The sequence below is a fragment of the Dasypus novemcinctus genome, chromosome 24 (assembly GCF_030445035.2).
Source record: "Dasypus novemcinctus isolate mDasNov1 chromosome 24, mDasNov1.1.hap2, whole genome shotgun sequence".
NCBI lineage: Eukaryota > Metazoa > Chordata > Mammalia > Cingulata > Dasypodidae > Dasypus > Dasypus novemcinctus.
The window spans coordinates 8963200-8978830 of NC_080696.1; positions in this window are offsets into that span (position 1 = coordinate 8963200).

Genomic DNA, 15631 nt, shown 5'->3' on the forward strand with positions numbered 1-15631 from the left:
GCCTGCCGGTGCCCTTGGTCCTTGGCTTAGCCCATGGCAATGCATATGGCTGCCTCTCCTGGCCTTGCCCTTCTCCTCCCCGTTTCATTGATTTCAGCCTCTGGCTGCTCCTTTTCTGGCATTTTCTCTCTGTGTCTGAATTTCATACCACTAATAAAGGCAATAGGATTAAGACCCATCCTGATCGAGGTAGGCCACACTTAACTGAGTAACCTCTTCACATGTGTGTTGGGGGTACCTACAGCTCCAAACCACCACACAATACCTGGAAGAAATACACCGTATTGATGACTGGATGCTTAGGTGGACCAAAACCACCAGTCTGTCTTCTGCTCACAGGAGGAAAACAGGACATGTATTTGCCAGAATACCCAGTTGTCCACATTTCCTAACCAAGAAAAGCTGCAACTCAATTTCTCTCCTAAAAATCGTGTTGGTTCTAGGGAACATTCTGAGAATAATAATAAGGGTAATTATAAGCACAACTTGGGTTCAGAATGACTTGCCTCTGAAGCAGTAAAAGCACAAGAGGGAGGAATTCAAGCATGCTTCTCTCCAGGTACAATCACAGATCTGAAATCTGTAGCCTTACCATGGCAGCCTTCATACTTAATTTTCCAGTTCATTTGGTAGAACCATTCAACAACTGTTTAACCTGAATTCATGCCCTAATATTCCTTTGTGTATATGCTGTGGCCTTGCTTCCCCAGCTCAAGAGCCACAGCAAAGACCAGGAAGCATTTGGCTACGTCTTTAGCAAAAGTGTTTAATGTGTTTCTTCTGGTTGATGGAAACCAATAATTGAACATAGCTCCCAAGGATTAGTGCCAAGTTTGAAGGCAGAAATTTGGCCTCTTGTTGTCAGAAATGTGCACAAATACTTATTAATTATCTACTGTGTGCCAGAAGCTACAGGGAATATAAAGATTAAAATTAACCATATTGTCTGATCTCAAGAAGTTTACAGTGGAAAAGGAGAAGAAGATCCAAATGACCATAAAGCAGTTCTCAAAGTGCGAAGTCACACCTGCAGCATCAGCATCACCTGGTACCCTGTTGAAAATGCAGATTCTCAGCCCCCACCCTAGACCTTCTGAATCAAATCTCCGGGAGAGGGACCCAGCAATCTGCATTCTAACAGTCCTTCCAGGCGAGTCTGATGCTGGCTCAAATTTGAGAATCCCTGCTATAGCAAATGGTAGAGCATGGGTTCCATAAGAGAGAGATGAGGAAAGGGGAAAGAGTGGCTGTTTTAGGAGGGGGACTTCCTGGAGTGATAGTATGTCTATGAAGCTTTGAAAGTTAAATAAGATATTGAAAGGTAGGAAGGAGAGCAGAGAGAGGACATTCTGGGTGAGTGGAACAGCGTGAGCCAAGCAGCAGAATCAGGACACCAAAAGACAAATCAAAGTATCTAGGCTGAATAGGATAGAGGGAGATGGAGACAAAGATCCGAAGATCAGGTGACATTTCCAGGCTACGGAGTGTGTTATCTACCTTTAAGTAGATGAGCAACAAGATCAGCACAGTACTTTTGGAAGACTCATCTTAAGGTTTCCATAGAATGACTTAGTGTAGGAAGATAGAATGCAGGGAAACAACTGAGTTAACAATTACGGTAGGTGGTCATGAAAGTTTCAACTAGGAGGTTTAAAGGGGGGAAATAAAAACAAGGAGAGACCTTCAAAAATCTTTGAAGGATTAGATCAATAGGATTTAGCAAGTAACTCAATGTTAAGAAGATCAAAGCTTTGATTAATAATAGATTACTCACAAATCAAAGAATAAGAAAATTAGGAGGAAGAGCTGTTTTGGGGGGAGATTTGTTTTGAACATGGTTGAGGCTGTGTATCATGAAATTGGGCATGCAGGAATGAATTTTATACTAATATCTATAATATTTTGACCACATAGGCTATGTCTGGCAGTGAGCTAAGCAGATGACATATATCAAGTCATGTAAGTGTTATCAACTGACTTCATCAACTAGGCATTATTATGCACACTGTTAACATTTGAAATTAGGTTCCACTGCATGTAACAGAAAATCCAAAATAGCAATGGCTTAAGCACATGGGGTTTAGCCTATGTAAGAAGTAAGAGGAGGGAGGCAGGGCAGAACCCATGGGGCAGCTCCACCAGCCGTCAGAAAGCAAGCTCCTTCTCAGTTTCTACTTCTGCTTCCTCCACTGGTGAAGCCTCAAGGTCAACTCTTCATTCAGAACTGCAGCTGAAATGCCAGCCACAAGAGGGCTGATGGGTGAAACCATGGAAATGGCTGCTGGTTGAGAGAAAGAATATAGAGCGTGGGAGGTCGGAAGAAAGAAGGTTGGGGAACCCCCTGCAGGAAGGGCCTGGACACACAGGAAAGAGAAAGGAAAGTCCAGCACCTTGTCCACAAAGGCAAGGAAATACAAGGGTCCAGAGTGGAAGGAGAGGCCAGTAGGTGGTGCCTTGTGGTGCCAACCATCATGACTGAAAAGTTCTTGTTGGATTTTGACATCCTTGGTGACCTTCAGAAGAGTAGCATCATTCAAGTGTTCTGTTTTACGTGGTGATGTAGTACAACAATTTTGCTTTCATGAAATTTGGTGACACAGGGAAAGAGAAACAGGGGTAGCGGCTGGGTTTAGCAGGATCAAGGTAACATTTTCATTGGCTAGACGACCTGGACACAATTTCCCTTTGTGAGGTCTGCTCTCTCTAGAGACCAGAATTTAAATCACTGGTTTGAGTGCATGGGTGGGAAAGCAAAGCACTTCTTTCTGCTCTGCAGTTCCAATCCAATTCCTCCCAGAGAAATCAAAGCAAGCATTCCAAAAGCCAAGAGTACACTCTTTACAGACTGTCAGATGAGCTTAATTAATTAATTTTTGGTTTCCCCTCCAAAAACTGAATGCAAACTTATCTGGCTCTGGCTTGAGTCCTTGAAGGAAATAAGTTGCAAAGGGAGAATGTTCCATTAGCCTTCTGCCCTCCCTCAGGTCAACGGAGGCTCTCCTGGTGCTTTGCAAGGCTGCAGAATCGAAGACGTTGGGGCCGCTGCTCCATCTCATCTCTTTTTGCTGCAGGCTGAGGCTTTGGTGGAGGAGATACTTTATTCTGCAGTTGCAAAGAGAGAGAAGTGGGTGGCAGAGCAAAGGACAGGGTTTTCATCATTACTTTATAGAGCCATTTTCTCCCAACAAAGGGCGCATTCCCAGAGGACTTTTCCCCAACAAATAGCTGGTGCTTCTGCAGGGCTTAGCACATGTGACTTGCCTAAAAGGCTGTTATAAATAAAGACACGTCACTGGAGCAGTTCTCTTGGTGCCTTGCATTACTTCCTCCTGACTTCCCAGCCCCACCCTCAATTCCCTCCCTGGAAACTCTCCTACTATGAAATTATGAAAGAATGACAGAGACGGAAATCTTCCCAGACCTTTGTATTTCTGATTTCCTAGCCTGGAACTAGTGAGCCAGGACACCCTGGAAGCATAATGTCACCTGCAGCAAACCCAAATCTTCAGACTGTAAATCAGCACCTCCTTTGTACTTATTATTATTATTTTAGCCTTTTAGCTATTTTGTGGTCGATTTTCTTGCACGTGCGTGCCTGTTGAAGTTAAATGTGTTTCATTTTTATAGGTTTTTTTTTCCCTCCTGGAGAGAAAGTTATTTATCATTTCTGCACCTCAGTGCCTCACCTGTAAGTGCCAGTGACATAAATCTTGTAGCATTATCATAGAGATTATAATTAATCTCTATTTAAAGTACTGGGGAAACGGATGTGGCTCAACAAATTGGGCTCCCATCTACCATATAGGAGGTCCAGGGTTCGATGCCCAGGGTCTCCTGGTGAGGCCAAGCTGGCCCACAAAGCAAGCTGGCCCAAATGGAGTGCCGGCCCACACGGAAATGCAAGCCCACGTGGAAATGCCACCCTGCACATATACCACCCCCATGCAGGAGTGCCGCCCCATGTGGGAATGCCGCCCTGCATGGGAGAGCTGCCCCATGCAGGAGTGCCAGCTAACGTGGAGAGCTGGGACAGCAAGATGACGCAACAAGACACACAGAGGAGAGAAAATAAGAAGACGTAGCTGAAGTGGCGCAAGAGAGTAATCACCTCTCTCCTACTCTGGAGGGTCCCAGTATTGGTTCCCAGCACCGCCTGATGAGAATACAAGCAGACACAGAAGATCATACAGCGAATGGACACGGAGTAGACAGTGGGGGGAATGCGGGGGTGGGGAGGTGCGGCAGTGAGGATAAATAAAAAATAAATCTTTTTAAAAAAAAGTACTGGGCAGCTCCCCACATATTTGTGTGCACACAAATACTTGTGATTATACACTTTAAATGGTTGAACTTTATCGTATGTCAACTATGCTTCAATAAAGCTGCTCACAAACCAAGAATACCTGTGATGCGTTTGCATAAATATTTAGACCAACTATGGAAAGAGCTCACCTGAGCACTCGGAAGCACATTTATAAGGTTGGCACATGTCCATCATTGATATCTTTAAAATAAAAAGTGAGCAAATAAAAGCACTGCATAGGTTTCTTTTAGCATGTTTCCTCAACCTTGCCACAAGAATTTCATATTAATTCTTGAAAGCGTGTGATTCAAGGTTCCAAGATCCACGTTCAAAGAGCTGAAAAGTGAACACAGGATAACTTAAGACAGCTCAGTCTATCCAAGTCACAAAAACAGTATTTTTCTCGTAAAATTTTCCAAAATGTAGAACACAAAGTAATATGCAGCAAAGGCAACGATTTAGCAAAGAGTATTTTAAAGCTTACTTTTCCTTCATTTGACTTCTCCAGTTTTCAAACGTTTTCTGCTCAGTCCATCTGTTATTCTATTTCAATAGTGTTTGGTAAACAGATGTAGGAGGAGAATGCTATTGACTGCTTTGCTTTGCTTAACCCTAGAGATACAAATGTTGTTTTGGTCTGGTTTTCTTTTATAGGGAAAAACTGTGGAAGACTAAAATACACCAAAAAATTACTGGGTGTTTTCAGTGGAAAACTAGGCATTATCTAGCACATCCTTCCAAATTATCAAATTCTATGGGGACCTCTACACCTTTCATTTTGTCTGAGCTACATAGCTCTGTAAATTGTAGATAATTGCTAGGAATGCAAATTATTCTCACCCATAAACCTGCCAACGCATTTGGTGGGGGTTTAATCGATTTTCCTCTTCCTCTGTGAAAGAAGTCATTTTTATACCAATTATGCAAATTCAAATTCATATCAGCATTCCTAGTAGCCTATATACATGGGTCTGCTCTTTGGAGTCTCCTTGGAACTATTGTAACATCTTATTGGTTCCCTTAGTAATTAATGAGTTAAAATCATTGCTGTGTGTCCATTTTATATTTGCATGAGAGTCATGAGTTTATGTTTTCTAAAAAAAAGTCTCCTTTAATACTTTTATACATTGACTATAGTTAAGCTTCTAGGAGCTCCCTGGAAGTTAGTCTTACTTGAGTTTGACAGGACACGAGAAAGTGAATGACGCCATTGGAGTGTGACTAGCAGCGGGCAGCTGGAAGCAGCCTGCCTGAATTCCCCGCTCCCTACCTCAGTCGAGAAGCTCTACCGTGTACATCTCCAAGGACACCCAAGGGACCTACTTATGAGCTGCATGATGTTTTCAACTCTGACATTCAGTTTGACTTTCAAGTATCACACAGTAGGAAAAAAAAATACCCATGAATCCAAAATGAAACTAAATATATTTCAGCTTGGCATGACGTCGTCTAGTCTAATATGAAAGAAACTCCATTTCTTTTTGGCATGAACTAAGTTGTCGGTCATTCAAAAATATGTCCTGAAAGCACGTGCAGTCGTGGATGTGAGCCAAAGGGGGACAGAAGAGTTGGCTGGCCCAAATTCCCCTGAGCATTGCTTTGGGGAAAGTATATTTAATGAATGGACTTAGCTTACACTGATTTAATTCTGTTTCCTTTCCAGGTATGAAAGTAAAAGTAACATCAGAGAAATGTGCTGACAACTCCCAGTGGGTTAAACACCTGCGTCTTGAGACAGATGTTGCCAGAGAGCATTCGATGATGCAAGAGTGTTATCCTGCACACATCTTATCAGAATTAGAAACACATGCTGTGTGCTCTCTATTATCCCAGAAGTTAAGCTACACCGTAGCATTTAGAGTCAATGTTTCTCTGTCCAAGGCATGCATGGTTTCTTTATTATGCTCAGATTGTTTTCACTTGTCCTATCTCTTGGCTCAACTGGACACAGCAGAGGCCCTGGGAAGGGAGATGAGCCAGCTGCCTGATAGTCTACAGCTGGCTTTGTGGAGAGAGCAGAGAGCTGAGCCTGGAGAGAAATGAGCCCCAGGAAGAGAGGAGCCCAGGAAGCCTGGACCCTGGCAGACGTCAGCAGCCATCTTGCTCCAACACATGGCAACAGACTTTAGTGAGGGAAGTAACTTACGCTTCATGGCCTGGGAACTGTGGCCTTCTACCCCAAATAAATACCCTTTATAAAAGCCAACAGATTTCTGGTATTTTGCATCAGCACCCCTTTGGCTGACTAATACAGCAAAATATCTGCCTGAACTGCTAACCATTCCTCATCTGTCAATAACCATTTTCATTCTGCTCAGTTTTACAAGTCTAATTCACAGAATTATAGATCATTAGCAATAAAATGCATGCTGAAGTTTATATTCTTAATGAAATTTCAGCCAATAGTATTTTTTAGTGGAAAAGAAATGTCTTATGCTTATTCTTAATTACTCAAGGGGTTTTACAAATTTGGACATAATTATAACTCTTAAGGTAAAAATGGCAGGTGAACCATTTCCACTTATAGTACTTTGGAAAAGTAAAATAAATTGTAAAGTATCATTTGTCCAAAATGTTTGGGAACTGAAGAGAAGAAAACCTACCAGTTAGGTTACTTTGATTCATTTTCAATCCCTACTCATTTCTGTAATATTTTCCAAACACTGATGGTGACTGACTAATAAGAAAATTCAGGTTTCTATTCTGAATTATAAGCCATAGAATATGACTTTCAGCCTAGTCTTAATTCTATTTTAAATGTGTGGCAAAACTAAAGAAAAATTAAATGTACAAGAATGTTTATTTATGTTTGTTCTGCTAATATAAGGAGCTTAAAAATTATCCCATGTTATAGGCTTACCTTCAATGCCATGGAACCTCATAAAGAATTCCAAACTCAGAAAAGAGATAAATCAGGTAAAGTATGAGGGGTGGGGAAATGTACTTTATACACTGATAGTTTCTGTAAAAATTTTAAAAACAAACCACCACAAAAACCAATCCAGGTTTCTTGTTAAAGATTTGCACTCGACTTTCAGCAACACCCCTCCTAGCATAAGAACAAGTTATGGGAGCCTGGTCCTCTAGATTCTCTTCTTCTTTATGATCAGGCCACTTCATTCAGGAACGTTTCCTGATTAGCAGCCACACATCTGGCTGAGAATTAGGTCTGGCCCTGTTGAGTCTAGAACGATGATGTCGCCTAAGGTGCTTACAGCACTCAGCTTCTTCCAAGGACATAAGCTGGGAACATGTAGAGCCTTACAGAGTTCTAAAAAAAGAAGCACAGGACACACAGAAACTTAGTTATAAGCCAATTGTTTTCAATGGAGAAAGCTTTGTAACTATGACCTCAAAGCTGGTCATGAGCAAAATTGCAAAGCAAATGACGTTTGTCTCCATGTATCTCTCCATCCTTCTCTTTGTCCCTTCCCCTTTACATCCTGAGGTATCCCAACTCAAAACCTAAAGCTTCATCTCTAAACTCCTGCCCAACTTCAAAGACATGAGGTCCTGGAATTTTATTTTTTTCATACCCCTATGGATTGTCCCTGCTGGCAGGGTGGCACTGGAAATGATCTCCAACCCAAAGTCTCCATCTTTGCTTGCCATTGTTTAGTTTTTATACTTTCTGCAAGTCTGTAGGTGACATCCCCAAATAGGCCCTGTCCGCCTATCTAGCTGTTGACTGGTTGGGACAGTTGTGCTGGGTATAACCTCCTTCCACTTGAAAGAGAGTAAAACCAGACAGTGCCTGGGCTACATGCTGCCAGGAAGCCTAGGATGGGCTTTGTGGGGAGGTTTCAGGGACTCACACTGTCCACTGATAGATCATCCCCCCATCTGTTGGGGCTGGGAAGCAGGGCTGTTGCCCTGGAAACTGAAACATACTAAAGGCCAAGGGCACTCAGGAAAGAAGTATCAGTGTGCGTGTGTGTGGGTGTGGGTGTGTCTGTCCATCCTTTGGAACATAGTTCAAACCAGCATACCTCCTCTCTTCCTTTTCCAGAATTCCTTTGTTTTCTTTCCTACTTTCTGTGGTCCCAATCTTATAATAGTACTTTTTCTTTTTAGATTTAGTTTATTTATTTATTTCTTCCCCGACCCCCTCGTTGTTTGCACTCGCTATTTGCTCTGTGTCTGTTTGTTGTGTGCTTGTCTTCTTTTTAGGAGGTATTGGGAACTTAACCCCAGGACCTCCGATATAGGAGGGAAGTGCCCAATCGCTTGAGCCACCTCCACTCCCTGTTTGTTGCATCTCTCATTGTGTGTTCTCATTGTGTCTCTTCATTGCATCAGCTTGCTGCACTAGCCCATTGCATCAGCTCACCGTCTTGCTCATCTTCTTTAGGAGGCACTGAACAGAACCTGGGACTTCCCATGTGGTAGGCAGGCACCCAACTGCTTGAACCACATCTGCTTCCCATAATATTATCCTCTCCCCTTGTGGCTTGCTTGTTGTCTGCTCTCTGTGGCCATTTGCTGTGCACTCCTCTGTGTTTTTGCTTGTCTCCCTTTTTGTTGTGTCACCTTGCTGAGCTGGCACTCCACAGCTCTTGTGGGCAAACCTGCCTTCACAGGGAGGCCCCGGGACACGAACCCAAGGCCTCCCATGTTGTAGAGGGGAGTCCAACTGATTGAACCACAGCCTCTTCCCCCATAATATTATTTTTAAAGCTAGATTTTAATTAATCCCCATTAAGGTATTAGGTAATCATAAAAGATGGTGTTGCCCTTTGCAGGGACATTTGTGTTATGCCTTTCTCGTAGACTAAAGATATTCAAATCTAAAGCAGTATATTTTCAGTGGCAGAATTTCTGACATGGGGAAAGCAAGCAGCTGATTCATTCAGGAGGGAGTCAGTCTGTGGTCTCTACATTGACCTAAACAGATGGCTAACTTATGATAATTTAGGTAATGATCCACTACATATGCAAACTTGTGCAAATATAAACAACAAATGCCATTGGTGCAAGAGGGGGAAAGTCTTTCAGTTGATCAAAAAGATTTATTTTGTGAAAACGCAGGAAAAGCAGAATTTTGTTCAACTGATTGAAAAAGCAGAAAAGCCGGATTCAGGGTATTTTCCCCAACTCTAGCCCTTCATGACATTAGGCAGCTATTTTTAGAAGGAAAAAAGAGAATAACACTTAATATTATTAGGCCGCAAAGAGGTGTAACATACCTGTACAGCATGCCATTATCCCCAAACTGCATTTTCTAAAACCCATGTGATAAAAGGTGAATCAAAATGAGATGAAGAGAACAGGTTGGAGGGGCTGCCAGGGGGTAGGGGACCATGTGGAACTATTTTAAAATCAGTTTGAAGGCAGCACCATATATAGTATATAATACACAAAATTTAAACTTTTTTAAAAACTTTTTTTCTTTTTTCTTTTCTTTTAAATGTTACATAAAAAAAATATGAGGTCCCCATATACCCCACCCCTCCCACATCGACAACCTCTTCGGTCATCGCGGCACATCCACTGCACCTGGTGAATACATTCTGGAGCACCGCTGCAGCACATGGACAGTGGTCCACAGTGTAGTCCACACTCTCCCCCAGTCCCCCCAGTGGGCCACGGCAGGACACACAACGTCCAGCATCCGTCCCTGCAGCACCACGCAGGACAACTCCAAATCCTGAAAATGCCCCCACACCATATCTCTTCTTCCCTCTCCCGACCCTCAGCAGCCACCGTGGCCACCCTCTCCACATCACTACTACAGTTTCTTCCCTTACTAATCGCAGTAGTTCCCCAGCAGAACACCAGTAAGTCCAGTCTAGTCCACACTCTGTTCCTCCAGCCTGTGGACCTGGGAGGCCGTGCGGCCGTGGGCGCGCTGCCTTAGAAGCAGCGCTGCGGCATGGTGCTTTGGGGGTGAGATCAGGAGGGGTTTTCTGCTCAAGCTAAGGACCCTTCGATCGCTTGGGAGTCACTGCCTTGGGTTGCCGAGGCTGCTGTGCAGAAGCCACACGGCAGGTGGCCTGGAGCAGCGCACGCGTGCTGTCTCGCGTCCTGGAGGCCGGGGGAGCGGCCGCGGCGGGTGTTGGCGGGTCGAGTTCGTCCCGGGTGGGCACGTCCTGGCAACGGCGGGGCCTTTCACGCAGCCTCTCTCTTGCTCCGTCTGCTCTCCCGCTTCCAGCCTGACTCCTTCCCGTGGCGCTCCCTGGCTTGTGGCCTCACTGACTGCAGCTGCATTTCCCCTCTCCATAGGGCCTCCAGGCTCACTGATTAAGGCCCCCCCGACTCAACTGGGCCCCCCTTCCACTAACAGTAACAAAAGATCCTATCGACAAATGGGTTCACAGCCACCGCAATGAGATTCAAACTGTCCTTTGTGGGGGACAGGATTCAATTCCCAGCAGTCGTCCAGATGCGCCAGCTTCTGTCTCCAGTGACACTTCTTTCCCTGGCAGGTTCTTTATTGAAGTGGGGGCTCCCGCTAAAGCTGCTCAGGCATCAAAGATGGTGTTTGCTGTTCCTGAAAAAGACACAAAACCTATTTATGCCCCAAGGGCATTTTCTTGTAAATTTGTAAAAACACTTAAAGAAGTCAGTTAATTACATTAATTACATGAACTGGTTAGTGTAGAATAGAAATGTCAATATAAGCACAATTTTCTAATTTACTGTATATTGATAGACATTAGCAGAAGGTAGACATTGGTATAAATATATAATATTAAATTATACAGATCTTTCTTTGGAAATAGCGTTTTTGTGATATATATATAGATAGATATTTATATATTTCTTGTAATCTTCAAAATGACAGACCACCTCTTCCATATTCTACTGGTCACAAAGATGCACCCTGGTACCATGTGGGAGGGGCGACACAAGGATGGGAATATCATTGAGAGCTATTCTTGGAGGCGGGGCACCCCACCTATTGCAGTGCTTGGAACACACGTGGTACTGAATAAATATTTGGGTAATTAATAGACTAATGAATGAATATTTATCTTTCTCTTCCAATGTTTGTGTTATTTAACTTGTCTTTTTGTTTTATGTTATGTTGCTATGGTAACTCCATTAATTTGGGGGGCAGATGTTATTAATGGTATTAGTTCCTTGGGAATTGCTTCTCTACATTGGAGCTTTAGCATTTTTCATAGTCTCTCTTTCTCTCTTCTCCTTTTTAAATTTAGTCTCTATATGAGACAGAAATTTCAGAGTCAATTTGCTTCTGAAAAACCCCTGCAATTACCCCTAAAAGAAGGTCTGTATCTTTTTCCAGGGTAACACAACCAATTTTTCCTCCAGAGTTGGAACTCTGCCTGGTTAAAGGGCAGTGTGAGTCGTTGGCTTGGTATCAGGGAACATGTTGCATGAATAACTGTGTATCTTTAAACACAAGAATTATATCCAAATCAGCTACCCCATAGATACACACACACACACACACACACACACGAGGCATCCAGGAACAGAGGAGGTTGAGTGAGCAAAGATCCACGCCGACCGTGGGCTCACCCTCATACTTTAGCGGTTGTTTTCCCTCCTGTCGGTCTGTCGGTCTGTTTATCTCTATTTTCCAAGTTAAATACACCTGTGATTCAATACTGACATGTTGAAATGTACAGATGTTTTCTGATTCATCTATAAGCATCAAATTATCAGATATATAGGATTTGATTTCTCACTTTATGCTTTTTCTGGCATTTCAGAGCTTCTCTCTGCTTGCTGATTGCTACTAACCCAATAGGCCTCAGATTTTTCTAGTGACAGAATACCTGGAAGCCAAAATGCTTTTTGCAGAATATCATTAAATACTGATAGATTTTATTTATACCATGCAAACAATAGTTTAGCACAAAATTATATGTTTGGTTATTTTAAGTTTATATTGATAGGGAATTTATACAGTTCAAAAAACCAAAGAATATTACAATAAAAAGTATACAAATTCAAATCCATAAAAACAAATGTACACAAATGAATAATTTTTTTTCCTTGAGGCATCGGGGGGCTTGGGATTGAACCCAGGACCTCATATGTGGGAAGCTGGCACTCAACCACTGAGCCCATTGGCTACCCTGAGTTGGTTTTATCATTTTTTTGAATAAAGATGTAATCTTTTTTTCCTCTCCCCTCCTCCCCTCCTCCCCCCCCCCATTGTTGTCTGCTCTCTGTGTCCATTCACTGTGTGTTCTTCTATGTCCGCTTGCATTCTTGTCAGCAGCACCAGGCATCTTTGTCTCTTTTTGTTGCATCATCTTGTTGCATCAGCTCTCCATGTGTGCAGCGCCACTCCTGGGTGGGCTGCACTTTTTTCATGTGGGGCGGCTTTCCTTACAGGGTGCACTCCTTTTGCATGGGGCTCCCCTACTCGCATCAGCACTGCACGTGGGCCAGCTCACCACATGGGTCAGGAGGCCCTGGGTTTGAACCCTGCATGTCCCATATGGTAGGCAGATGCTCTATCAATTGAGCCAAATCCGCTTCCCTTATCATTTGTTTTTGCTTGTTTGCTTTTTTCGTTTATTCAGGAGGCACAGGAGACCCAACCCAGGAACTCCCATGTGGGAGGTGGACACTCAGCTGCTCGAGCCACATCACTCCCGAATAAACTGTTTTACAAAATGCGCTCTTATTATTGCTTTCTGCTCATTTGTCTAGTTGCCAGGTGTACTCCCTGGAAGATAATCGATAGCTCCTAATAAACATTCAAGAAAATGAAATATTAAAAAAAGATAATATAGGAAGCAAGTTTGAGAAAAATCCCTTTCGTGTATTTTTTTCCCAAACAGGAAGTTTGTTTCATTGACCAGAACTCCTTTGCTCACAGACGGGCATTCCACCGCAGCCCAGGGGACGATCACAATCTATGAATGAGCCAGCGAGGCAGCGGAAGGACACAATCCTGCATGTCTACCTTCATTATCCAGATTAAAAGAAGAAGAGCTGCTACCTGGAAACCTAGAGCTCATGTCCTCCGTGGAGAGTGCTGGGAGAATCCTGTCACCCACTAAAGGCATGTTCACGTCTTTATCCGCATTCCTGCAGGCGTGATCCCTACACAGGCCTTTGAAGATATTATCAGTTAAGGATAGAGTCATCTGTGATAGTGAAGGGGAAGGCTGTGGTTTTTCTGGTGTCTTCGCCAGCACAGAGAATTTTTTTTTTTTTTGAGGCACCGGGAATTGAACCCGGGACCCTTTACACGGGAAACAGGCCCTCAACCAACTGAGCTACACCCACTCCCCCAGCACAGAGAATTGAAGTCCACCCCAAGACTGATCCCACCAGGGAAAAAAATTGATTGAGCGAGGGAAAGTCAGAAGACCAGTCTCAAATCTGCCTCTCCGAACAAAGGGGGCAGGGCTTCTACTGGGGGACAGGGACACCTGGCCGAGTCCAGCTGCAGGCTGGGGTCTGCCACGAGGGCTTCAGAGCAGGGGAGGAGGGGGCGCTCAGACCTGCTGCTCTGCCCTTTGCCCACTGTAATTGTGCTCCGTGGAGTATCCTTGGTCCCAGCCTCGCCACTGGTGTGTGTTTCATTAGTTTTAGATAAGGGGGAGAAGAAAATCAGGAGCTCATTAGGGAGCAAAAAGCAGGTACTTGCTCAGGAGTAGAAAACAGGAATTTGCTTTGTGACTAAAGATGGTTTCCATTAATAAGCCACGATGCCGGCTACGTGCCATGAATTTCAGGAGTGATTACACAGTTAAAACTGTGACCAAGCCGCTGTGCTCTTTTTTTTCCCCTTACTTGTCTCCCTCTTTTTGTTGTTGTTGCGTTACCTTGCTCGGTGAGCTCTCCACAGCGCTTGCAGGCTGGGCAGCTCTCTGCGGCGTGTGGGCGAGCCTGCTTTCTCAAGGAGGCCCCGGGACGTGAACCCAGGGCCTCCCATTTGGTAGACGGGAGCCCAACTGATTGAGCCACAGCCGCTTCCCTAACCTCTCTAATTTAAAAAAAATTATAAAAATGTTTTTAAAAAGATTCTTTTCATTCAACGCACACACCCCAAGTGGTGGAGATGTAAACATCGCTATGATGGGCCACTTACCTCTTTAGACAGATAATCCCTAATCAAAGAATTTTATTCTAAATCCCCAAGTAATAAGATAAAATACACTTTTAAACACACATAAAATGGTATCTAATCTACTCTGAAATCTCTTCATGCTAATTTTTCTATATATTCTAATGAACACTCTCCACTGATGTAAAGTTGTCCACTTGAGTGCCATTCTTCATTTTGGATGTTATTAGTTTAAGGTCATTCCCTTCAAACAACTCTATGATGCGAAACAATTTTGATTTGTTTCAATACAAATCAGCATTGTGCAAGAGCACTAAATTCCATTAGAACCCCATTTACTCTTGTGCCATGCTCTCATTGTGACATTGTCCCCTGGTTGAGGTTAATAATATTTTGTCTTAGCCTGGTTTCCTCTGACAGCCAAGCCTGGAATAATGCAGGCAGTTTGTTTGGGAAGTAATCCCAAGGAGCAGGAGTGAAGAAAGGGCAGCAGACTCAACAGGAAGGCTTTCCTGAGTGAGCCTCTGCCAGGCAGCAAGGCTTTCTGCAGAGCCTTACTGGAGGGAAGTATCTACCCACCCATCAGCTTCCATCCCCGGTGGGTTACGGGTCCACCACCACCTCAGCCCCCACATCAGGGAAGCACATGGGTAGGTACTGAGCAGTGCTCAAGAGAATTTCCACAACAGGGCCATCGCTGGTCCAAGTGAGCTGCACCTGCCCACAGCTGGTCAAGGTGTGTTCTGAGCTGGTCGCTAGCAGTGGATGGGGTAAGAGGTAGCGCCAAGGTGATTCGCAGATGAACCTAAGAGGTGTCTGGTAACTTTCCCTTCCCACGCTGGCCCATGCCAAGCGGGTTAGGCTTAGCTTATGAGGCTTCACAGACCGTGGATGGAACAGGACAAAATAAGTAAGGGCACTGGGCTTTGGAATCAAGAAACCAGGTCTCTGACCTTGAACAAGCCACTCACTGTGTGTTCCACTCTCCCAATTTCTACAAGTAGATAATGATAACCACACTTACCTAATGGGTTTATTGTAAGGATGAAGTAAATGATACACAGGAAATAGTTAGCACAGGGCATGACACACGGGAAGCGTGCCTGGCACACTGGAGATTATTCTTCTCCACTTAGAGAAGTTCTGCAATGTACCTCTAAAATCACTGCTACCCCCATAATAATCCTGCTCTGTTAAGTCTCCTTTTCAATTAAAACGATAAAAATTAATTCTTTTCAAAATGATTGGAGTGAAAGAGTTGGAAACAGTTAAAGAAGTACCAGCTCAATTTAATTTCTTTAGGCAAAATGGAGGAAGCATTTTAGTACAGG